Source organism: Salvelinus alpinus, chromosome 12, assembly GCF_045679555.1.
Source record: "Salvelinus alpinus chromosome 12, SLU_Salpinus.1, whole genome shotgun sequence".
NCBI lineage: Eukaryota > Metazoa > Chordata > Actinopteri > Salmoniformes > Salmonidae > Salvelinus > Salvelinus alpinus.
The window spans coordinates 24,674,245-24,700,610 of NC_092097.1; the positions used below are offsets into that span (position 1 = coordinate 24,674,245).

Genomic DNA, 26,366 nt, shown 5'->3' on the forward strand with positions numbered 1-26,366 from the left:
AGAGACACACAGAGAGAGACACAGAGAGAGACAGACACACAGAGAGACACACAGAGAGAGACACACAGAGAGACACACAGAGAGAGACACAGAGAGAGACACAGAGAGAGACAGACACAGAGAGAGAGACAGAGAGAAAGCCTTTCTATTGTGAGACGTATGCCACCTAAATCCCTAAATAACTCTTCTCACTCTCTGTTCCCCTTTTGAGGAACACCCTGTTCCCCTGAGACCTCTGTGTGTGTGCACACTGTTTGTTTGTGTGTGTTTGTGTGTGTGAGTGTGTGTGGGACATTTGTCACTGAACACGGAGACGTTTCCGTTAGTGTCCGTAACATGCCAGTATACAGCTGTTACCGGCAGGCATACACAGTGTAGTTGCCACGGTGACAGTGAGTTGTTTTCTGCCCAGCTTCACAGCACCCGTTTCTTCCCATTTGGTCTTGCCACACAAACAGCTGCTTCCGACGACCATGGACACACCCTATCAGCGATTCTGACTACACACACCCACCCAACCTAACACTCAGAGTGTGAATGGCCAAATGTATGTGCTCGTCAAACATTTTATTCCAAAATCATGGGCATAAATACAGAGTTGTCCCCCCCTTTTGCTGCTATAACAGCCTACATTGCTGCGTGGACTTGCTTCCATTCAGCCACAAGAGCATTAGTGAGGTCGGCATTGATGATGGGCGATTTGGCCTGGCTGGTAGTCAGCTTTGTGCACGGGGGCATTGTCATGCTGAAACAAGAAAGGGCCTTCCCCAAACTTGTTGCCACAAGTTAGAAGCACAGAATCATCTAGAATGTCATTGTATGCTGTAGCGTTAAGATCTCTTCACTGGAACTAAGGGGCCGAGTCCAAACCATGGAAAAATAGTCCCAGACCATTATTCCTCCTCCAAACTTTACAGTTTCCATTATGCATTCAGGTAGGTAGCATTCTCCTGGTATCCACCAAACCCAGATGTGTGCTTTGTGCTTGCGTGAAATAACTTTTAGCGATTGTAATTAGTGCTACACTCTTGTAGTCTGAATTAACCCCATACACTTGTGGGAATTGGCCTATATGGATAGGGCTAAATTGAAATGTTTCTTACATAACAAATATGGAAAGCATATGCATTACCATGGTAGCAATTAAAAGGGAACAGTTTGGAGCTTATGGGAAAATTATTAGACTGAACGTAAGACAACAGCTCACCTGAGAAGACTGATTTTATCAGCATTTCACATTTACCACATTTGTTGATAACAAAATATGAAAATACTCTGGATACATTCAGCAATATAATAGGAATATTCTTGGAAAATTTGAGATATGTTGCACCTGAGACAAAACAATGTAAATATGTTGAGTGAGATGTCTAACTGGTAATTCCAAGTGGCCACACACCTCTCCAAAGTGTGTACAGTTTAATTCATCTCAATACACGTTTATGAGCTCTCCAAGCTGTGCCATTGAGGAACTAGAGCAACCACATTTTTCTTGTTTTGAACACAGCCCTGCATCGCAGCCATTACACAATAACTGTTGTTTAATCAGTCCAATAAAAATTGCAATCTGGGTCAGGTGGGCATAATTTGAAAGCTTGTTCCAACCCCACCCTGTATAATTGGGTCCTGGACTTCCTGACAGGCTGCCCCCAGGTGGTGGGGGTAGGAAACAACATCTCCACTTCGCTGATCCTCAACACTGGGGCCCCACAAGGGTGCGTGCTCAGCCCCCTCCTCTACTCCCTGTTCACCCATGACTGCGTGTCCATGCACTCCTCCAACTCAATCATCAAGTTTGCAGACGGTACAACAGTACTAGGCTTGACTACCATCAACGACAAGAGGTGGTGAGGGCACTCGGAGTGTGGTGCCAGGAAAATAACCTCTCACTCAACATTAACAAAACAAAGGAGATGATCGTGGATTTCAGGAAACAGCACCCCTCTATCCACATCGACGGGACAGTAGTGGAGAAGGTGTAGAGTTAAGTTCCTTGGTATACACATCACTGACAAACTGAAATGGTCTGCCCACACAGACAGCGTTTGGAAGGCGGCGCAACAGCTTGTCACCTAAATCCCTCAAACTTTTACAGACGCACAATTGAGAGCATCCTGTCAGGCTGTATCACCACCCACAACAGCAGGGCTCTCCAGAGGGTGGTGCGGTCTGCACAACACATCACCAGGGGCAAACTACCTGCCCTGCAAGACACCTACAGAACCTGATGTCACAGACAGGTCAAAAAGATCATCAAGGACAACCACCACCCGAGCCACTGCCTGTTCACCCCGCTACCATCCAGAAGGCGAGGTCAGTACAGGTGCAACAAAGCTGGGACCGAGAGACTGAAAAACAGCTTCTCTCTCAAGTCCATCAGACTGCTAAAGAGCCAACACTAACACAGAGAGGCTGCTGCCTACATACAGACTTGAAATCATTGGCCACTTTAATAAATTGATCACTAGTCACTTTAATAATGCCACTTTAATAATGTTTACATATCTTGCATTACTCATCTCATATGTACAGTTGAAGTCGGAAGTTTACATTCACTTAGGTTGGAGTCAATAAAACTTGTTTTTCAACCACTCCACAAATTTCTTGTTAACAAACTAGTTTTGGCCAGTCGGTTAGGACATCTATTTTGTGCATGACAAGTAATTTTTCCAACAATTGTTTACAGACAGATTATTTCACTGTATCACAACTCCAGTGGGTCAGAAGTTTATATACACTAAGTTGACTGTGCCTTTAAACAGCTTGGAAAATTCCAGAAAATGTCATGGCTTTATAAGCTTCTGATAGACTAATTGACATCATTTGAGACAATGGGAGGTGTACCTGTGGATGTATTTCAAGGCCTACCTTCAAACTCAGTGCCTCTTTGCTTGACATCATGGGAAAATCTAAAGAAATCAGCCAACACCTCAAAAAAATGGTAGACCTCCACAAGTCTGGTTCATCCTTGGAAGCAATTTCCAAATGCCTGTAGGTACCACGCTCATCTGTACAAACAATAGTGCGCAAGTATAAACACCATGGGACAACGCAGCCGTCATACCGCTCAGAAAGGAGACACGTTCTGTTTCCTAGAGATTAACTTACTTAGTTGTGAAAAGTACAAATCAATCCCAGAACAACAGGAAAGGACATTGTGAAGATGCTGGAGGAAACAGGTACGAAGGTATCTATATCCACAGTAAAACGAGTCCTATATCGACAGAACCTGAAAGGCCTCTCAGCAAGGAAGAAGCCACTGCTCCAAAACGGCAACAAAAAGCCAGACTACGGTTTACAACTGCACATGGGGACAAAGATAGTAGCTTTTGGAGAAATGTCCTCTGGTCTGATGAAACAAAAATAGAACTGTTTGGTGCTGCTGCTCCAGTTTCAACTGTTCTGCCTGCGGCTATGGAACTCTGACCTGTTCACCGGACGTGCTACCTGTCCTAGACCTGCTGTTTTCAACTCTCTAGAGACAGCAGGAGCGGTAGAGATACTCTCAATGATCGGCTATGAAAAGCCAACTGACATTTACTCCTGAGGTGCTGACTTGTTGCACCCTCGACAACTACTATGATTATTATTATTATTATTTGACCATGCTGGTCATTTATGAACATTTGAACATCTCGGCCATGTTCTGTTATAATCTCCACCCGGCACAGCCAGAAGAGGACTGGCCACCCCTCATAGCCTGGTTCCTCTCTAGGTTTCTTCCTAGGTTTTGGCCTTTCTAGGGCGTTTTTCCTAGCCACCGTGCTTCTACACCTGCATTGCTTGCCGTTTGAGGTTTTAGGCTGGGTTTCTGTACAGCACTTTGATATATTAGCTGATGTAGAAGGTCTATTTAAATAAATTTGGGCCATAATGACCATTTTGTTGGAGGAAAAATGGGGATGCTTGCAAGCCGAAGAACACCATCCCAACCGTGAAGCACGGGGGTGGCAGCATCATGTTGTGGGGGTGCTTTGCTGCAGGAGGGACTGGTGCACTTCACAAAATAGATGGTATCATGAGGGGAAATTATGTGGATATATTGAAGCAACATCTCAAGACATCAGTCAGGAAGCTAAAGCTTGGTCGCAAATGGGACTTCCAAATGGCCAATGACCCCAAGCATACTTCCAAAGTTGTGGCAAAATGGCTTAAGGACAACAAAGTCAAGGTATTGGAGTGGCCATCACAAAGCCCTGACCTCAATCCCATAGAAAATTTGTGGGCAGAACTGAAAAGGCGTGTGTGAGCAAGGAGGCCTACAAATCTGACTCAGTTACACCAGCTCTGTCAGGAGGAATGGGCCAAAGTTCACCCAACTTATTGTGGGAAGGTTGTGGAAGGCTACCCAAAACGTTTGACCCAAGTTAAACATTTTGAAGGCAATGCTACCAAATACTAATTGAGTGTATGTAAACTTCTGACCCACTAGGAATGTGATGAAAGAAATAAAAGCTGAAATAATTCATTCGCTCTATTATTCTGACATATCACATTCTTAAAATAAAGTGGTGATCCTAACTGACCTAAGACAGGGAATTTTTACTAGGATTAAATGTCAGGAATTGGAATTGAAAAACTGAGTTTAAATGTATTTGGCTAAGGTGTATGTAAACTTCCGACTTCAACTGTATATACTGTATTTTATACCATCTTGCCTATGTCATTGCTCATCCATATATTTATATGTATATATTCTTATTCCATTCTTTTAGTTAGATTTGTGTGTATTAGGAAGTTGTTGTGGAATTGTTCGATTACATGTTAGATATTGCTGCACAGTCGGAACTAGAAGCACAAGCATTTCGCTACACTCGCAATAACATCTGCTAACCATGTGTATGTGACCAATACAATTGTATTTGATTGCCAACATGACTAGCTAAATTACAAAAATAAATCTTAGTTAAGCTTTCACAATGCAATTCAGAGAAGCAGATAATTTTGGCGTGCATACTACATAGAATGTAGTCATGAGTGCATTCAAATGTGTGGTCCGCAGCAAATTTTCTTCACAATACAACAAACTCATTCTGTTCAGGACAACCCAGTGTATAACGCCATGTCATCTTTTAACTGTACATCAAACACAGTGATCATTAACCTTGACACTTTATATTACATGAGTTGTATCATATGGAAATGTGAAGTGCCCATTTGGACTCCCGTGTGTTTGGCTTGTTTGTATGACATCAAAGCGATATTTATTATAATCTCAGCTTTCAAAATATGTTGAGTCCTCGTAATTTACACCATTTCCATCACCCAGCATTTACCTCCAAGAGGAAACACTGCAATCCAATTTAGGCGCCTAGTGTCCAAATCTGCCATTTTCAACCTGTATACAGGTAAGACTGTAAAGGGCCACTGGATTCGTAATGCTGATAAATGGCCAGACCTTTTTTGTAACAAGAAAAGTCCAGACACCTGAAAAGGGTCTGAAATACGGGACGCAAATACAGCTGCGTCTGTCCCGAGCTCATTGGCGCAGGAAACTGAGGGGCCCAGTTGAAACAATGTTACAAGTTCTCTGGCAGGCTGGACCCAATCGATACAATGTTGTAAGTTCACTAGCAAAAGCTCAAAACAGATGGAGAGAGAGCAGACAGGCGGAGAAGAGAGATGAATGCGATTGAAAGAACCTGAACCAACTGTCACTGGTTTAAACCATGACACAGAGGTGGGTGGGGGTGTTCGTTTAATTTTGGAATAAGCTTTTATTTTCATATTTACCACTGTGGCAGTACAAATATGAATTTTAAACAAATAGGAGAGTGGTTAAATTTGAGTCCCCCCAAAGTTTGACTTTTGTTGCATTTAGGGGAGCGCATGTCTCATTTGAGGGGGCTGAGCTCCCCCTGGCCCCTGTAATTCCCACACTGCTTATACTCCTAAATGACAAAGACCCTCCAACACTTCCCCAACTACACTGACACACACTCTAAACCTGGTCCATCAACTTTCCTGATCTATGGTCTGTTTTTATATACGGTAGCCTTAACAACAAACAGATATTCAGTATAATTGAATAACAAAATGCATCGGATTCACAGGTATTTGAAAATCATTATTTCTCAGTCTGAAACTTGATATTTCATTTTGAGGGATATTTCACTGAATCATATTTTTGTCACATGAGATGCAGTGTCATCCACACAGACTACTGTAGGTAGTGTAGTGAGAAACACACACACACACCTCTGTGGTTCCCTCATTTACTCTGTGAGAGAAAGTGACTGGTAAATAGCTGCTATTCACCCTCAGATCAGATACACCAAATATAACAAACACCTCCATCTGATACCATAGACTGAGCAGGCCTGCATTCACTCTGTGAGAGGAGATGTGGTTTGAGAAGCCTCAACCACAGAGAGTCCAGAGAGGGAACAGAGAGTTAAGGGGTTTCCCTACTTCTATACAGGGGCAGCTACAGGTTAGGGACAGGATTATGACCCTGAAAAGGTGAATCCAGGTGACTCCAGTCACCAGTTCCTTTAACACTGACCACTAGCTCTTCATAGGGTCCGGATGTTGTCCTGACCACATGAACTCAGCAGGAACATATCAAATGGGCGATTCCACGACAGCATGGCCCACAGCATGGCCCACACATTAATTATTATTAGAATTAAAGTGGCCCTTTTACACCCTTGTTAGACCTACAGTAGACATGCCTCCTGTAATGATCTGTGAACAATACATGATACAGATGTTGGTGTCATTATATTCCTTATAGTGTTCTCTCAAATATGGAGTATGTCTAGATTCTGAAATACACATTTTCATGTTAATTTATTCAACAATACCCTTTTTTATTCTTTTTAAAAATATACTCTTCAAAACACATCAACTTTCCATAGTGGGCTCTATGCCAAAGTTGAATAAATTATAAATTGTATACATATAAAATCACATTATAGATCATTAATCAATCACAGCCCTCCTTTAGGATTGCAGCAAACCAACAGTGGAGGGAGTTGACTTTGAATCCATTTTCCCATTCACTGTGTTGGGGGTGCTCATAAAATAGATCATAACTTTAAAAGTTGTAGAGAGCCCACTAGAAATGTGATGTACTTGTAGATTATATTGCTTAAAACAATATGTCTAAATATACACCAAATCAAAAAGTGTACTTTTGAAATATTCATATTAATAGTTTCAATGACGAATAAACTCAGAATATAGCAATACTCCATATTTTAAAGCACACTACTAGGAGTATAATGACACCTAGATGTTGTCTATCAGGTACAGTTCACAGATTATTGGGCCAAAAAATGTCCACTTTCATGAAAATGTGTTGTGCCAAATGTAAAAAACAATATCAAACATCCTTCCTCCCAATGAAGTTTCTCTGTGAGAATTGCCAGAACAATCTGAGATACCAAAAGTAAATGGCATCGAATTGCCAGCATGGCAATTATCCATTATTAAACCAGGGAAGTCACATTCGGATAGCATCCCTTTTTGAAAATGAGCCCTGGCACACCCTGCTTCACTCCCTCTCTGAATACGGTTTTTAACACAGAGGAACACTAAGACAAAAAAGTGAGAAACAAACACAGTGAGTGACACACACACATACATATTTACTGTACCTCTTTGTAAGTAAAGTGGTGCTGAGAGAGTGAGAAGGGGGAGGGGGTGCTCCTCACACTGCTCCCTACATCTCTGGACACCCTGGAGAGGCCTGGAAACTACAGACACAGAGAGAAAAAAAAAATCTATGAGATACTACAGTAGTACCTGGATGTGCACTGCTGTAACAAGGTAGTACTTTGTTATATTAGTAGGAAAGTACAGTAGCAGAAGTAACTGTTCTAGTCGGGTGGTCTGGCATCATAGGCCACTGTGAGGCAGCAGCACACATACTCAGGCTTGTAATAGAAATGACTTTCCAAAACAATTGATGCAAAAGACCGTGTGGAGGTGTGTGCGTACAGTACATCCATTTTGTATGTGCTCACAACAATGTCAGTGAGCTAGCAGACACTGACAGAGAGCTTCATCTCCTTCATTGGCACTTGCATGTTGACTAGACCGGGCACGCGTGTGCTTGCACCATCGCTCGCATGTTGATTTTGTCTATCCACACCAGATGCGATCAGGAGACGCAGGTTGAAATATCAAAACGAACTCAACCAACTGTATTAATTTGAGGATAGGTTGAAACACATGAAACGTTCATGGCCATTTAGCTAGCTAGCTTGCTGGTGCTAGCCAATTTGTCCTGGGATATAAAAATTGGGTTGTTATATTACCTGAAATGCACAAAGTCCTTTTTTACAGGGTCTTTGTAGAATTTTGACAATTTTGAGTCACACAAAATAGTGGTGTTCTCTACTCCAACAATTAATCCACAGATAAAAAGGTGAAACCTAGTTAGTTTCTGGTAAACGGTTATTTTTCTTCTGTATACTTTATATGGCGGTTGGCAACCAACTTGAACCTGTTTGGGCTAGGGAGCAGCATTTTCACATTTGGATGAAAAGCGTGCCCAGAGTAAACTGCCTGCTACTCAGTCCCAGTTGCTAATATATGCATAGTATTAGTATATTTGGATAGAAAACTCTGAAGTTTCTAAAACTGTTTGAATGATGTCTGTGAGTATAACAGAACTCATATGGCAGGCGAAAACCTGAGAAAAATCCAACCAGGAAGTGGGAAATCTGAGGTTTGTAGTTTTTCAACTCTTGGCCTATCAAATAGTGTCTATGGGGTCATATTGCACTTCCTAAGGCTTCCACTAGACGTCAACAGTCTTTAGAACCTTGTTTGATGCTTCTACTGTGAAGTGGGGGCGAATGAGAGGGGATTGAGTAAGGTCTCTCACAGAGTGCCATGAGCTGACCATGCGTGTTCACGTGAGAGTTAGCTTGAGTTCCATTGCATTTCTGAAGAAAAAGGAATTCTCCGGTTGGAAGAATTTGTTAAAAACATACTAAAGAAATTTGACTTTTCGTCTGCTCCTAGTGATCGCGCGTCATGAATTTGGAATACTGGGCTAAACGCGCAAACAAAAAGGTATTTGGACATAAAGATGAACTTTATCGAACAAATCAAACATTTGTGGAACTGGGATTCCTGGGAGTGCATTCTGATGAAGATCATCAAAGGTAAGTTAATATTTATAATGCTTTTTCTGACTTCTGTTGACTCTAACATGGCGGATATCTGTTTGGCTTGATTTGTTGTCTGAGTGCCGTACTCAGAGTATTGCATGGTTTGCTTTTTCCGTAAAGTTTTTTTGAAATCTGACACAGCGGTTGCATTAAGGAGAAGTATATATTTAATTCTGTGAATAACACTTGTATCTTTTATCAATGTTTATTATGAGTATTTCTGTAAATTGATGTGGCTCTGTGCAAATTCACGGGATGTTTTGGAGGCAAAGCCAAATGTAAACTGAGGTTTTTGGATATAAATATGAACTTGATCGAACAAAACATACATGTATTGTGTAACATGTTGTCCCGGGAGTGTCATCTGATGAAGAATATCAAAGGTTAGTGATTAATTGTATCTCCATTTCTGCTTTTTGTGACTCCTCTTTGGTTGGAAAATCGCTGTATGCTTTCTGTGACTAGTTGCTGACCTAACATAATTATATGTTCTGCTTTCGCCGAAAAGCCTTTTTGAAATCGGACACTGTGGTTGGATTAACGAGAATTTTATCTTTAAAATGGTGTCTAATACTTGTATGTTAGAGAAATTTGAATTATGAGATTTCTGTTGATTGAATTTGGCGCCCTGCAATTTCATTGGCTGTTGGCGAGGGGTTCCGCTAGCGGGTGGTATGGCCAGCATGTTATCTGAAAGCAGAGGGCCGCCCGGCATGGCGGATGCTTTTTGCGACCTTATTTTCCACAAGGAGCGAAGAGGAGGAGCTAAGTATGTAAGCAAGTTACCAGGATGTTGCTTTCCCCTGTCCACGTCCTTAATGTCAGTGGAAAAGACGAGGAGAGAAAGACACTTTACACTGAGGTGCAGCCTGATCCATATTCAAAATCAGTCTTAGATAAAGACAAAGGAGCTACATCATCAAAACAACCACAAACACAATGTTTCCCTTCCTCATGCGCTTGGATTTCACAACTCCTAGTGAGATCAGGAGTGAAGCAACAACTTCCTCTGTTACAGCAGGCCAGGGAACAACCTGCCTGCCTGGCCTCAACCAAATCAACCGCACAAATCATAAAACAAGGGCTATTCACATTCAGGTCAACATAAATCATGGTTTTCATCCTTCCCCTCTAATCAGGGACTAATTCAAACCTGTCACAGTAGCAGATGAGTAGACTCTCTGGCCTCAAGGTTCCACATCTGAATTATCTTTACTAAGCCTGTAGGCAAGGCCTTTACCATACAAATTAACCACCGTGCTATTTCACTCGGAAATACAACAGCCAGCAAGACCTTGAGGACCAGTGGACCCACATTTCCATATAAATTACAGAAAAACTCCACTAGGCATTAGAAGATCATTTTGCCATTGGTAGAAGTAACAGTAATGGTTTGGATGCGCATAACGGAGTTATTTAATAATAAACATGATTCTTCCATTTTGCATGGCAAGTTGCCCATTATACAATGAAGCCAGTCTACTCAACAAGCTACCACACAAAGCATGTATTCAAACAACCTTCTAGTGCCCAGTGACAAATTATAGCCCATTCCTTGCTCACGACCCAAAGCACCATGAGGAAATTCCAGAGTCCAGTCGTATCCACACAGAGACAATCCCACAGCGAGATGGAAACAGAGACAGATGGGGGGAAAGATAACACAGGTAATCCCACATCCTTACCAGATAGAAGGACAATCCTCAGAGCAACATATTGTCTGTTACTGTATCCCAGACACCTCTACTACACACAAGCGAGAGAGAGAGAGAGAGAGAGAGACAAGCTCTGCTAGGCTGGTTGAGCTCTTAGACGCTCTCTCTCTCTGGTCTCTGCTCGTGACGCTGTGCCTCTCCACTCAAAAATAGTCACAGGGACATGGTTAGTCCCTGTCCCTTCCTCCTCAAGCCAACTATGTTTCCTCTCCTATTCCTCCACTTCCCCTAAATTAACCAGAACGCTGTCCATGGGAGAAACATGGGGGACTCAGTGTCCGGATCCCCGCGGCAGACGCCGCCTGTCAAACACACAGAATTCCCACGGAACTCCGCTCCCATGCTCGGGAAATCCATTCCTCTTCACACACACACGAGAAAGAGGGGGCAGCTCCATCTCTGACAGAGCAAGTCAGGGCCTGACACCCTCGACTCAGACTCCTGTCCACTGACACACACACTTCCACAACGATAAGAATCTCTGATAACACATGGGCAAGCTCCTGAAGACAAGCAGGTATTACATGTTTATTGCGCTTGGTATCTTCAGTTGGTTATCAGTAGAAGGTAGCAGGCCATTATGTTGTCTGTTACAGGACAGAGTGCTGTTCAAACATGTAGTCTGAAGACTGGAAATAAATGAGGGCATTTTTCATCAGATAACAGCCTAAGGAATGACATTGCAGAGACCTAAAGGCATTGCAGAGAATTAAAGGAGGGGTTGATATAGCTGGAATGATAGCAAAAGACACATTCCACCTGTACACAGGTAGGAGTTTCTCCCCAATCTGTTCAGAAAAGTTTAGCCCCATCTGCTGGCGCCACTCTGCACTCTAGGTATAACTTGACATCAGATCTAGGATCAGATTACCCTACTCCCAATACTAACTCATTAGGGTGGTGGATTAAAAAGGTAGACACAGTATGATGACGCAACTCAAAGCAAATACATGGGTCAACTTCCGCAACACCTTAGAGCATTAAGCAGGAGGCTAAACTTCTCTGTATTGTTGCCATAGCTACTACGTTGTATCGGCGTGAAAGGCACACGTGCACATACTCTGTGTGAGAACAAAGTCTTGCATTGCACTCATCTCAATATCTGCAGTGCTGTACGTTGCAATGTCCTCTCACTGAGTCTACCTTTAACATCTTACCCTGTATCAGTAGTTACAGGTGCACTATTTTCCACCAATAGTTCACCTAATTTCAGTTTGTGACACAAAACAAACAAGTATAGTGTATAGAATCATCAAGAACTCTAAACCGCAGTGAAATAAATACATTTTTCATAACCCCACCAAAAACATATTTCAGCTGTTTGAAGTTGGTGTGCAAAACCAAAAGTCAGACACAAAATCAAAAAACTTAAGCATGGGACACATAGAAATAGAGCACATAGAACAGATATACCGCTCCTTAGGCTTGCTTTCAATGAGAAAGAAATATGAGTTATAGATCTGTCAATGTGAATTTGGTCAGGTCGCCCAAAAAGTTACATATTGCAGCTTTAAGGGCAGCTTCGATCTACCTCCCATTCTTATTCTGCCCCTTTAAGAGATCATATCCTGTTCCCTGAATCAAATCAAATTTTATTTGTCACATACACATGGTTAGCAGATGTTAATGCGAGTGTAGCGAAATGCTTGTGCTTCTAGTTCCGACAATGCAGTAATAACCAACGAGTAATCTAATCTAACAATTTCACAACTACTACCTTATACACACACACACACGTGTAAAGGGATAAAGAATATGTACATAAAGATATATGAATGAGTGATGGTACAGAACGGCATAGGCAAGATGCAGTAGATGGTATCGAGTACAGTATATACATATGAGATGAGTAATGTAGGGTATGTACACATAAAAGTGCATAGTTTAAAGTGGCTAGTGATACATGTATTACATAAAGATGGCAAGATGCAGTAGATGATAATATAATGTATATACTGTACTCTAAGTGGCATTGTTTAAAGTGGCTAGTGATATATTTTTTATCAATTTCCATTATTAAAGTGAGCTGGAGTTGAGTCAGTATGTTGGCAGCAGCCACTGGATGTTAGTGATGGCTGTTTAACAGTCTGATGGCCTTGAGATTGAAAAACAGCTTCTGTCTCTCGGTCCCTGCTTTGATGCACCTGTACTGACCTCGCCTTCTGGATGATAGCGGGGTGAACAGGCAGTGGCTCGAGTGGTTGTTGTCCTTGATGATCTTTATGGCCTTCCTGTGACATCGGATGGTGTAGGTGTCCTGTAGGGCAGGTAGTTTGCCCCCAGTGATGCGTTGTGCAGATCTCACTACCCTCTGGAGAGCCTTACGGTTGTGGGCGGAGCAGTTGCCGTACCAGGCGGTGATACAGCCCGACAGGATGCTCTCGATTGTGCATCTGTAGAAGTTTGTGAGTGCTTTTGGTGACAAGCCGAATTTCTTCAGCCTCCTGAGGTTGAAGAGGCGCTGCTGCGCCTTCTTCACAACGCTGTCTGTGTGGGTGGACCAATCCAGTTTGTCCGTGATGTGTACCCCGAGGAACTTAAAACTTACTACCCTCTCCACTACTGTCCCGTCGATGTGGATAGGGGGGTGCTCCCTCTGCTGTTTCCTGAAGTCCACAATCATCTCCTTTGTTTTGTTGACGTTGAGTGTGAGGTTATTTTCCTATCACCACACTCCGAGGGCCCTCACCTCCTCCCTGTAGGCCGTCTCGTCGTTGTTGGTAATCAAGCCTACCACTGTAGTGTCGTCCGCAAACTTGATGATTGAGTTGGAGGCGTGCATGGCCACGCAGTCGTGCGTGAACAGGGAGTACAGGAGAGGGCTCAGAACGCACCCTTGTGGGTGTTGAGGATCAGCAGGGTGGAGATGTTACCTACCCTCACCACCTGGGGGCAGCCCGTCAGGAAGTCCAGTACCCAGTTGCACAGGGCGGGGTCGAGACCCAGGGTCTCGAGCTTGATGACAAGTTGAGGGTACTATGGTGTTAAATGCTGAGCTGTAGTCGATGAACATTCTCACATAGGTATTCCTCTTGTCCAGATGGGTTAGGGCAGTGTGCAGTGTGGTTGCAATTGCGTCGTCTGTGGACCTATTGGGGCGGTAAGCAAATTGGAGTGGGTCTAGGGTGTCAGGTAGGGTGGAGGTGATATGGTCCTTGACTAGTCTCTCAAAGCACTTCATGATGACAGAAGTGAGTGCTACGGGGCGGTAGTCGTTTAGCTCAGTTACCTTAGCTTTCTTGGGAACAGGAACAATGGTGGCCCTCTTGAAGCATGTGGGAACAGCAGACTGGGATAAGGATTGATTGAATATGTCCGTAAACACACTGGGCCTGCAGCCTTGCGAGGGTTAACACATTTAAATGTTTTACTCACGTCGGATGCAGGTTTTGGTAGCGGGCCGTGTCAGTGGCACTGTATTGTCCTCAAAGCGAGCAAAGAAGTTATTTAGTCTGTCTGGGAGCAAGACATCCTGGTCCGCAACGGGGCTGGTTTTCTTTTTGTAATCCGTGATTGACTGTAGACCCTGCCACATACCTCTTGCGTCTGAGCCGTTGAATTGCAACTCTACTTTGTCTCTATACTGACGCTTAGCTTGTTTGAATCAGGTCTGGGACAGATGGGTGACAGTGTCTCGACAGCCTAACCCCAGAGAAGGAATTCACTCCCCAGTCGCACCTCTCCACTATGATAGCCCAAGTGGGGTGAAGCTCTGGCACAAAATGGCCACCGTGGAACACCCAGGTCTGATAGGCTGTGCCCCTGGGGGTCTCTTCTTCCAAACCCTCTGATTAGATCTCTGTACCAACCTCTGATAGAGGCCCTGACAGGTTCATCCTACAGAGGAGAAAAGCCATTTCCTCATGTAGTAGTAGAAAGTGTGAGGTTCTCTTTACCAGAAACCAGGTTTGAAAACGACTCACTAACACACACCAACCCTTTGACTGGGTCACATGGCTCATGTTAACAAACATCACAGGTCATGTGATCACTCAAAAGGATGACCAGACAAAACAAATCAAGACAACAAAACCCCCCAAAAAACTCAGTGTTAGTGTATGGAAGACAGTGGGCTTGTTTGACATTGCAGCCGGCATCGCAGGTGACTCACAACAGACTGATCTACAATTCACTTGGCATTATAAAGAACTCTTAAATTATGATTTGTAGATCAATCCTTCAGTCCCAATTTGCCCACAATGCATCACAGATTTGATGATCTAGAACAGGGCCAGCTAACTCCTCAGATTATGGCTGTTACTACTGATAACCAAGGTAATACCACGTATTGATAATCACAGTGAGAGGAGGTTAAATTGGAAAGTTGCTTATTGGTAGAAGGGAAGAATTTCCTGAACATCCTGTGGTCATTCTTATCTCCCCAAGCCTGATAAGATACTTTTGTTAATGCATTCAGCATTCACTAAATATATATCCAAATAGAATCTTTGTGGTTTGGCTAAAACATTGTTGTTTTAGCCAAACCATGTCCTGGATATGTGGACTGACACAGGAACAGCATGCTGAACATAGGTTCATTCTAGAGAGGTCATGACCTTTTCAGTACAACACACCTTAATTAAGGAAACTCAAAATTAAACAAGGTTTACAATTCTGCAAATTCTCTGGGCTGTTACTGGTCAATATTTCCCTGCTTAGAGTATTATCAAGTTATGTCTTCTAGTTATACAATAAATGTTTATCCTAATGCTTATTGGTTGGAATTGTGATGATCAAACTATCTTACTCCACAGTGTGGTTCTGGGGACCATTGTGGACAGTGTTGTTTTTGTGTTGAGCATATTGATTGTTTGGTCAGTGTGTTTTAGATTGTGGTCTTTCACCAATCAATCAGGATCTTCCCTAGGGTGACACAGCCACATCACTCTGTAGAGCAGGCATGGGCAACGTAAGGCACGTGTGCCAAGGCTGGCACGCCAAGCAATTTGATAAAATAAGTGAAATTGGCTACTAAATGACTACTGCTTTGAATTTCACACTATTTGTTAAAATATTCCTTAGGCCTATAGTATGTGTGAAGATAATGCATTTTGGGTATTATTAAAAATACTGAGTCAAGAAGGGGAGTGTGGCTAAAATGCACAAGGCAAGTCTCTCTCCAGAATGCGCTCTCTCACGCCAATTCGAGCACATTCATTGTTTCATAACTTAATTGTGTGAATGGTTTGCCCTTTGATTGTTAGCGTCTATAAATTCCCCACGACATATATGCACCGGATTACGTATAGAAGTAAGCCTAGGCTATCTGGCCAACGCACAAATGTATAAAATGTGCCCATTGAGATGTCTGATAGTATTTCTGATCGTCTCAACTCACCACCACTAATGAGCAGTGGAGCTTCTCACAGTAATTTTCTCACCTCAAACAGCAAGTAAACAAAGCCTGTTTTTATTGTACAGTCGTGACCAAAAGTTGAGAATGACAAATGTTAATTTCCACAAAGTCTGCTGCCTCAGTGTCTTTAGATATTTTTGTCAGATGTTACTATGGAATACTGAAGTATAAGTACAAGCATTCATAAGTGTCAAAGGCTTTTATTGACAATTACATGAAGTTGATGCAAAGAGTCAATATTTGCAGTGTTGACCCTTCTTTTTCAAGACCTCTGCAATCCGCCCTGGCATGCTGTCAATTAACTTCTGGGCCACATCCTGACTGATGGCAGCCCATTCTTGCATAATCAATGCTTGGAGTTTGTGGGTTTTTGTTTGTCCACCCGCCTCTTGAGGATTGACCAATTTCTCAATGGGATTAAGGTCTGGGGAGTTTCCTGGCCATGGACCCAAAATATCGATGTTTTATTCCCAGAGCCACTTAGTTATCACTTTTGCCTTATGGTAAGGTGCTCCATGGTGCTGGAAAAGGCATTGTTCGTCACCAAACTGTTCCTGGATGGTTGGGAGAAGTTGCTCTCGAAGGAAGTGTTGGTACCATTCTTTATTCATGGCTGTGTTCTTAGGCAGAATTGTGAGTGAGCCCACTCCCTTGACTGAGAAGCAACCCCACACATGAATGGTCTCAGGATGCTTTACTGTTGGCATGACACAGGACTGATGGTAGCGCTCACCTTGTCTTCTCCGGACAAGCTTTTTACGGATGCCCCAAACAATCGGAAAGGGGATTCATCAGAGAAAATGACTTTACCCCAGTCCTCAGCAGTCCAATCCCTGTACCTTTTGCAGAATATCAGTCTGTCCCTGATGTTTTTCCTGGAGAGAAGTGGCTTCTTTGCTGCCCTTCTTGACACCAGGCCATTCTCCAAAAGTCTTTGCCTCACTGTGCGTGCAGATGCACTCACACCTGCCTGCTGCCATTCCTGAGCAAGCTCTGTACTGGTGGTGCCCCGATTCCGCAGCTGGATCAACTTTAGGAGACGGTCCTGGCGCTTGCTGGACTTTCTTGGGCGCCCTGAAGCCTTCTTCATAACAATTGAACCGCTCTCCTTTAAGTTCTTGATGATCTGATAAATGGTCGATTTAGGTGCAATGTTACTGGCAGCAATATCCTTGCCTGTGAAGCCCTTTTTGTGCAAAGCAATGATGATGGCACGTGTTTCCTTGCAGGTAACCATGGTTGACAGAGGAAGAACAATGATTCCAAGCACCACCCTCCTTTTGAAGCTTCCAGTCTGTTATTCAAACTCAATCAGCATGACAGAGTGATCTCCAGCCTTGTCCTCGTCAACACTCACACCTGTGTTAACGAGAGAATCACTGACATGCATGGCAAAGAGGGACTTTGCAATTAATTGCAATTCATCTTATCACTCTTCATAACATTCTGGAGTATATGCAAATTGCCATCATACAAACTGAGGCAGCAGACTTTGTGAAAATTAATATTTGTGTCATTCTCAAAACTTTTGGCCACGACTGTACATCCATTGAGAATGACAATTGTTTGTCAATCAATATATGACAAATCATTCCAGCTCTCTCCCTTATGATAACCACCGAGCCTTGGCATGAAAGGGAAAAATGTCATGCTCTCTAATGTCTGATACAGTGGAAACGTAATATAATTCCTGATTACTTCTCCCTGTCGCATATACAGCTGTGTCTGTCCAGAGCTCACTGGCACGGGAAACTCCGAGCCCAGAATAGATCCTACAATTTTGCTAGCAAGAGCTTCGGGCCGGACCCAGTTGATACAATGTTTCAAGTTTGTTATAGACAGCTGGAGTAGAGAGATGAATGCAACTGAAAGAACATGAACAAATAGCCATGCATAGCCTATATGATTCGTAAGATATTTATTTTGATCAGGATATTTTCTAACTGCACTGTTTTTATTTGTTGGCTTCATGTAGGCTCTTTTTACCTAGTTGGTAATATAAAAGTTACTTGCATTGGTACAGTGCATTCGGAAAGTATTCAGAACCCTTGACTTTTTCCACATTTTCTTACGTTACAGCTTTTTCTAAAATTGATTCAATAGTTTTCTCCCCCCGTCAATCTACACACAATACCCCATAATGACAAAGCAAAAACCTTTTCCCCGGGTCTGAGGTCCTGAGTGCTCTGGAGCAGGTTCTCGTCAAGGACCTCTGTACTTTGTTCCGTTCATCTTTCCCTCGATCCTGACTAGTCTCCCAGTTCCGGACACTGAAAAACATCCCCGCAGCATGATTCTGCTATCACCTTGCTTCACCGTAGGGATAGTGCCAGGTTTCCTCCAGACATGACACTTGGCACTCAGGCCAAAGAGTTTAATCTTAGTTTCGTCAGACTAGAGAATCATGTTTTTCATGGTCTGTGTCGTTTACGTGCCTTTTGGCACATAACACTGTCAGAGTGACCATTGGGTTCTTTGTCATCTCCCTGACCAAGGCCCTCTCTCTCTCTCTCGATTGCTCAGTTTGGCTGGGGGGCCAGCTCTAGGATGAGTCTTGGTGGTTACAAACTTCTTCCATTTAAGAATGATGGAGGCCACTGTGTTCTTGTGGACCTTCAATGCTGCAGAAATGTTTTGGTACCCTTCCCTGGATCTGTGCCTATACAAACTTCTGTCTCGGAGCTCTAGGGACAATTCTTTCGACATCATGGCTTGGTTTTCGATCTGACATGCACTGTCAACTGTGGGACCTTATATAGTCAGGTGTGCTTTTCCAAATCATGACTAATCAATTGAATTTAACACAGGTGGAGTCCAATCAAATTGTAGAAACATCAACGATGAGCAATGAAAACAGGATGCACCTGAGCTCAATGTCAAGTCTCATAGCAAAGGGTCTGAATACTTATGTAAATGTGATATTTCTGTTTTTTTGTAATACATTTGCAACAATGTCTAAAAACCTGTTTTCGCTTCGTCATTATGGAGTATTGTGTGTAGATTGATGAGGGGAAAAATAAATATTTAAGCAATTTTAGAATAAGGCTGTAACGTGACAAAATGTGGGAAAGGAGTCTGAATACTTTCAGAATGCACTGTATTAGGCTAATCTCTAGGTTCTTTGGCTGCCAATGGCTCACAGTAGATTTGTATCATTTTAATTTAGATTAATCACATGACAATGATTTAGATACAAAGACGCTATTATCATTTTTTAAAAATAACTGTTTCACGAAATGTGCGCATAAAAATCATAACTGGCACGAAGATCGGTAGAAATGCTAAGATAAATTGTAAATTGGCACTCCACATGAAAAAGGTTGCAGACCCCTGCTGTAGGGTGAGAGAGACGAGAAATTCAGCAAGCTGATTTTGTTTGGCTTTTGTTAGAGAGAAGCTTGTTGTGCTTCAAAAAAGGGCCAGCTGTGTTTCTCTTCTCTCACCTCTCTGCTCTTTCCATTCCAACCCACTGGACATATTCAGACACATCAACATCAGGGGTGTGAGGAGACACAGAACATGACTGAGGCATGGGTCTCACATTCATCTGTGCTAACAAGGCCTTGTTTGCAAACACACTGTGGCATCTTTAATAGCCTGATAAAGACTTCAGTGTATTGAGTGTTATTTTGGGTCAGGGCAGGCTCGCCTGCTGATTGGCTAGAGGAGCAGCTGCCTGCTGGTTGCTGTTGACCAATCGCTGAGCTCATGTGTGGGAGGGAAGTCTGGCCAACAAAGCCTTGCACTCCTGACAATGGCCCATGGAGAGGAGGCCGGGCCCATAAAAAAAAAACACACGCAGGAACCTGACATTCAGCCCTCACCAGATCCTGTTAGAGAAAGAGGGAAGTGCAGATGACTTGTGCATGTTGAGAGATGTTAATCAGTGTGGGGTTGTGTAGGGTGGAGGGCCTTTCTTAACAACAGCCGTGTGTATCTGTGTTTCCTCTCTCCACTGGGCTGATGGGAGAAGCACTGCTGTCAATAAGAGAGACTCGTGAGAGGGCCATAGAGGGAACAGAATGAATGGTCACAACGGACACTCTTCTAAATTCTACAGGATTCTTTACAGACCAATAAATAGAGCGCTCATTTCACACTGTTGCAGGTGTGCCAGAACAGAGAGGCAGAGGCCTCGGAGGGATGGTTGGATAAGGAAAGCAATCTTTAAAAGATCATTCCAATATGGCCACTGTGCATGTGTGCCCGTTTGTGTAGACACTCATACGCAGTGGTGTAAAATACTTAAGTAGTTTTTGTGGTATCTGTACTTAATTTTAATGTTAATATTTTTGACTACTTTTACTTCACTACATTCCCAAAGAAAAGTATGTACTTTTTACTCCATACATTTTCTCTGACACCCAAAAGTACACGTTACATTTTCAATACTTAGCAGGACAGGAAAATGGTCCAATTCACACACTTAAAGAGAAGATATCTGGTCATCCCTACTGCCTATGATCTGGCGGATTCATTAAAACACACATGCTTCATTTTCTAATTATGTCTGAGTGTTGGAATGTGCCCCTGGCTACCTGTAAATAAAACATTTAAATAAAATTGTGCCATCTGGTTTGCTTAATATAAGCTATTTTAAATTATTTATACTTAAGTATATATTTAAAAACAAATACTTTTAGACTTTTATCAAGTAGTATTTTACTGGGTGACTTTCACTTGAGTCATTTTCTATTAAGGCATCTTTACTTTTACTCAAGTATGACGATTGGATACTTTTTCCACCACTGCTCATACGTGAGTATAAGCGTGAGTAAGAGAGAAAGCGAGTCAGGGTGGGAACTGGGGAGATAGTTACCAGCAACACAGCATTTTTTGGGCATGGATAAAAAAGTTGGAATGCTGGCAGAGTTGGAATGAAAGGCGTTTGGGAGATGAGTTGGGAGATTAGGAAATGTCGGCGAGGTCTGGGCGCTCACACACTCTTACTGACGTCACCAAAAGAATACCCACCATTCCACCACCCTCTCACACCTTTTCTCTCTCCCCCTCACCACGGTGACCAGCAGGGAGCTGCTCAAGTATGGCAACTATGTCTGCCAGATAGAGAGAGGAGGAGAGAGAGCGAGAGAGAGGTGAGATGTTTTGGGAGCTAAATCAGTTGCCGCTGCTGATGGTGGCCATGTTTCATTACGGTAAATACTGAGAGAATAATAAACAGTGTGCGTGCATCATTTCTTAAAATGCTAATACTGGTGGCACCATCATGGAAGTCATTATAACAGTAACGCCAACTTAGGATCTGCTCAACACATCAAATCTTTATCAATAAACATGGAGGGGGGTTCTGGTGGATTTAAAACGCACACACACAATTAGGCCTAGATAAAACACTGACAGAAAACATGTCAAAAAGACATATCATTTCAGAAATATCAATAAAGCGTATCCATGTTATTTGAGGCAGTATTAAAATAGGTATGGTTTCCAGCGTTACTAATGCTGCTAGATAAGTGTTCTGCTGAGACTGAGCTAAGAGATGAGGGAGGAGAGGGAGCTGAGGTACTGTTATCAACATTAAGGGAAGGAATTATTTCAACACTGAAGCAAGAAGTGCTGATATCAGATGGCTTTAAGCACCTTAGAAACAACTTCCTGAGCAGGAACATTGATGGGACAGACAGTCTTTACAGCGCGTCTTCACCCGCACTTAATGGCCTGGGAGAAATGTGTGTGTGTGAATACTATGTATGGGTGTGTTTTTGAAGGATATAGTAGTTTGTCTTTATGTCTATCCAGTTCAGGCAGAGAGCTTATATAAATCAAACCTTATACAGTAGGCCACCTTCATTTCCCCATCGACTATTCTTACCGTTCTGTTTTGATAATGTTGTGCATGTTTTTCCTGCCAATAAAGTAGCGTTGGATTGGACAGTGTGTGTGTCCATTCATTTGAGATTGGGGCCTGCAGAGTTCCCCTAATGCATTTAGCAGAAGCTAAGCAACAGATGAGGAAATATGAACTCAGCTCCACGTTAGACTATTTTTGAGTGGAAAAATCATCTGACAGATTGATTTTGGGGAGAATGAGACGACAAAGTCTCTCCTAGAAAAAAAAGTTTCATGAAGAAACGTTTGGTAGCACTATAGCAATGAAAAGACTATAGGGTCCGGAGTTAACTGATGAAATGAGCTGGCCAGGATGAACCATTGGCTCTCATTGTAGCCTATAATGAGGACCCAAAATGTTTCATGGTCATGTGCTCAGGAAAAACTCCAGGTTCCAGAAATGACTACTACCAAGCGAAGAGGTGATAGGTTGTGGTCTATCAGAATCAGAAAGAGGAAGTGGGACCCTGAGGGTGGGGCTAAGAGGAAGCAGTGTCACACATACCTAAAAAAATAAAAGAATATTAAACACCCACCCAATCTCATTTCATCACCCTGGTCGATCAGTCTGTCAGTTTAACCTTGGTGTTTTTGTTTTTCAAAGCATAGATGAGGAGAACATGGCAGTTATTGGCAGAATGTGTTATGGCACAAGAGGAAATCTATTTTTTTTCTACTTTTATATTTATTTTTTTACCCCTTTTTCCTCCCTAACTTTGTGGTATCCAATTGGTAGTTACAGTCTTGTCTCATCGCTGCAACTCCCGTACGGACTCTGGAGAGGCGAAGGTCGAGAGCCGTGCATTCTCCGAACCGCACTGCTACTTGACACAATGCCCACTTGACCCGGAAGCCAGCCGCACAAATGTGTCTTCGGAAGCAAATCATTGAAGGTCAACATCATTTCCCATATCGTGACTCCATATCACAGACCTCACATGTGCTACTGAAGAGTCAGCCAAGTATGCATTCTAGTAAAAACACCTATCAGGCAGCACAGAGCACCCACTGAAGCGTTCAAATAAGGGCATTTCCATCTAAAAGGACCCATGAGCACCAACATGTGAAGTTTATAGGAGCATGTCAAATTGGGTGTCAAATGAAAGCTAAGAGTCTTTTTTTTTTTTATTAAAGCATTTATATGTAACAAGTGCTGAATTTGATGTTGTATAATTACACTAAATCTGCATTGTTCCCATGCCAGATATTAGTGTACATTCCTTATGTTGTTGTAAGTGCCCCTTTAATGACGCACACGTCCTTCTGCATTCCCCCTCAAACACCCCCTACCCCCTTAACTCTTCCCTTTCTAATGTGTCTATGTGGAAGAGGGAGGTTACTGAAAAATTGTCCCATGAAAATCATAATCAATTCTATGGTTAAACACAGATATTGAGTGTATATTGTCACGGACATTGTGATATTATATTCCTCTACCAGTATATTGGTGATATTATATTCCTCTACCAGTATATTGGTGATATTATAGTCCTCTACCAGTATATTGGTGATATTATAGTCCTCTACCAGTATATTGGGGATATTTATGCATTTATTAACTTTTTATCTGTTGATTTGTGAATGCTGTACATGCTAGCTCATTACTGTACTTTTCTCTGTACGTGGCATCAGTTGGCTAGCATAGCTATTCATGTCCGCTGTTCATTTGTACTTTACAGAGGAGTTGGTGCATAAGGGCAGCATAACATTCCATTTATGAATGTTGTTGTTTTCTTTAACAGAGAACACCAACCCTGATCCTTTGGTCATATGTAAGCCGATCAAAACACAAGAGGCAATCTAAACTGGTCATACATACATTTTTCAACCATTTCCATCCTAAAAATTAGGAATAAACAAAGGCTTTGACTTCTGGTCAGATGGAAAACAGATCTTCGAGAACATCTACCAAAAAAAGGTCTTAAGGTAATAGAAATACTAAGTTTAAGTCAAACTAAGTTTAAGAAATATTGCCTTGCGCTTTGTAATTCCTTTACGAAAAACCCACATACTGTATCATCTTTAAGATACTTTCTACATTTCTCTCCCTCATGCTGAAGGATTAATGAAAGTTTACAGAAGTAACAAGTAGTGGTAGACTGACCAATTAGTGTTTTTACTGATAATTATTCATAAACAAACTTGAAGTGATTAAAACTCAAATCTGTTACAAAAATCTGTAATAGAATTACTGCAATTACTGGAAATTATAGTAGTCAAACCGCAGTTGGGTCACCTGCTACTGTCCTCCTTTCCACTGGCATACTGTTATGTTCAGCTTATAACTGTTTTCTTTCTCTTTCTGTGGTCAAAGCAAGACTGAAAACAGTCTGGACGACCCCGCTCTCTAATAAATCAAAACAAAGTTTATTTGTCACGTGCGCCGAATCCAACAGGTGTAGACCTTACAATGAAATGCTTACTTACAGGCTCTAACCAATGGTGCGGGAAAAAAAGGTATGTGTGTGTGTGTAGGTAAGTAAAGAAATAAAACAGTAAAAAGACATTTGAAAAAAAGAGTAGCAAGGTTATAGACAGACACCTGTTAGTCAGGCTTATTGAGGTAGTATGTACATGTAGGCATCGTTAAAGTGACTATGCATATATGATGGTGGTGGGATGGTGGTGATGGTGGTGGGACACAATGCAGATAGCCCGGTTAGCCAATGTGCGGGAGCACTGGTTGGTTGGGCCAATTTAGGTAGTATATACATGAATGTATAGTTAAAGTGACTATGCATATAAGATAAACAGAGCGTAGCAGCGTAAAAGAGGGGTTGGGGGGGCACACAATGCAAATAGCACGGGTAACCATTTGGTTACCTGTTCAGGAGTCTTATGGCTTGGGGGTAAAAACTGTTGAGAAGCCTTTTTATCCTAGACTTGGCACTCCGGTACCGCTTGCCATGCGGTAGTAGAGAGAACAGTCTATGACTGGGGTTGCTGGGGTCTTTGACAATTTTTAGGGCCTTCCTCTGACACCGCCTGGTGTAGAGGTCCTGGATGGCAGGCAGCTTTGCCCCAGTGATGTACTGGGCCGTATGCACTACCCTCTGTAGTGCCTTGCGGTCGGAGGCCGAGCACTTGCCGTACCAGGCAGTGATGCAACCGGTCAGGATGCTCTCGATGTTGCAGCTGTAGAACCTTTTGAGGATCTCAGGACCCATGTCAAATCTTTTTAGTTTCCTGAGGGGGAATAGGCTTTGTCGTGCCCTCTTCACGACTGTCTTGGTGTTTGGATCAATCTAGTTTGTTGTTGATGTGGACACCAAGGAATTTGAAGCTCTCAACCTGCTCCACTACAGCCCCGTCGATGAGAATGTCACCTCTCCAGTATCTTACTGACACCTACCCGCTTTCCATTTACTGTAACCAGCATCCTCACCCACTGAGCACCGACCAGCACCAGAAAACCATGGAGGTTGAAAGTAGTTGACATTTTTGTCAGTCCATCCTGGCCGGACCAAATCTGAACCAAATAGACATCTATGTCAAATCAAATGTTATTGGTCACATAAACATGGTTAGCAGATAACGCGAGTGTAGAGAAATGCTTATGCATTATGTTTCACAAGTTTGGACAGTACAGAACAGTAAAGAAAAGTACAGCACAGTAAAGAGAAGTAGAGTCTATTCTGAACATATCTACTGTACTGAACCATACTGTGCTGTATAGTGACATCCAAACTTGTGAAACAGACTTTTACGATCGGTTCAGAGTTGGTCTGTTCCAGACCAACCAAAGTGGTAATAGCCAGTGTGTAGAATAATACCCAAATATGCAAAAGAAGGATATTGCATATTTCTACCTTTGTGTACCTAGTCAGGATACATCACCAAGAAGAAAATATTCAAATCCATAATTGTGCATTTCTGTATAGTACAGATCAGGGACCCATGATGCAATACCATTAGCGTAATTACGTTACTGGATGTAAATCCACTTCACCTACTATAGTTCAATAACCAAAATATAATCATTTAAAACTCAGTGTGTAATGTCATAGCTGATACCCCATTCTTTCTGCAGACGTCTTTTGAATCTTAAAAATCGGAGCAGATACTGTATTTAACAGCTTTTTGGAAACCGTGGTCACATAAAAAAAGAAAACGATTTTACCTTAATTCTGTTTGCAAATTTGCATCAGCACAATTCTTCCAGTAAATGTGTTTTTGTGCCATTTTCTGTGTAAATTGTTCAAGTAGTCCTTGTTTAGAGTTGCAATGTTTGTTAAACTTTGAAATAAAATGAAAATTGTTTGGTATCCACTTTAAAGTGAAACTGAGTCAAAGCGTAAGTCCATTACTGTGGAATTGCCC

At 42.4% G+C, this 26,366-nt stretch overlaps 1 protein-coding gene across 4 annotated transcripts in view; it reads right to left on the reverse strand.

The window, feature by feature from the left end:
• tfeb (transcription factor EB) overlaps nt 1-26,366 on the reverse strand; it is a 126,124-nt gene that overhangs the window by 85,803 nt on the left and 13,955 nt on the right. The window contains exons 1-2 of one of the 4 annotated variants that reach the window (XM_071335459.1): nt 10,811-11,105; nt 7,602-7,700 (exon numbers count right to left, since the gene is read on the reverse strand). The exons of 1 other annotated variant lie outside the window; for it this stretch is intronic. The gene's annotated coding sequence lies outside the window, so the exon portion shown is untranslated. Of the gene's footprint in view, nt 1-7,601; nt 7,701-10,810; nt 11,106-26,366 lie in introns of those variants that run through there. 2 more of the 4 variants (XM_071335456.1, XM_071335457.1) reach the window with 2 other exon arrangements.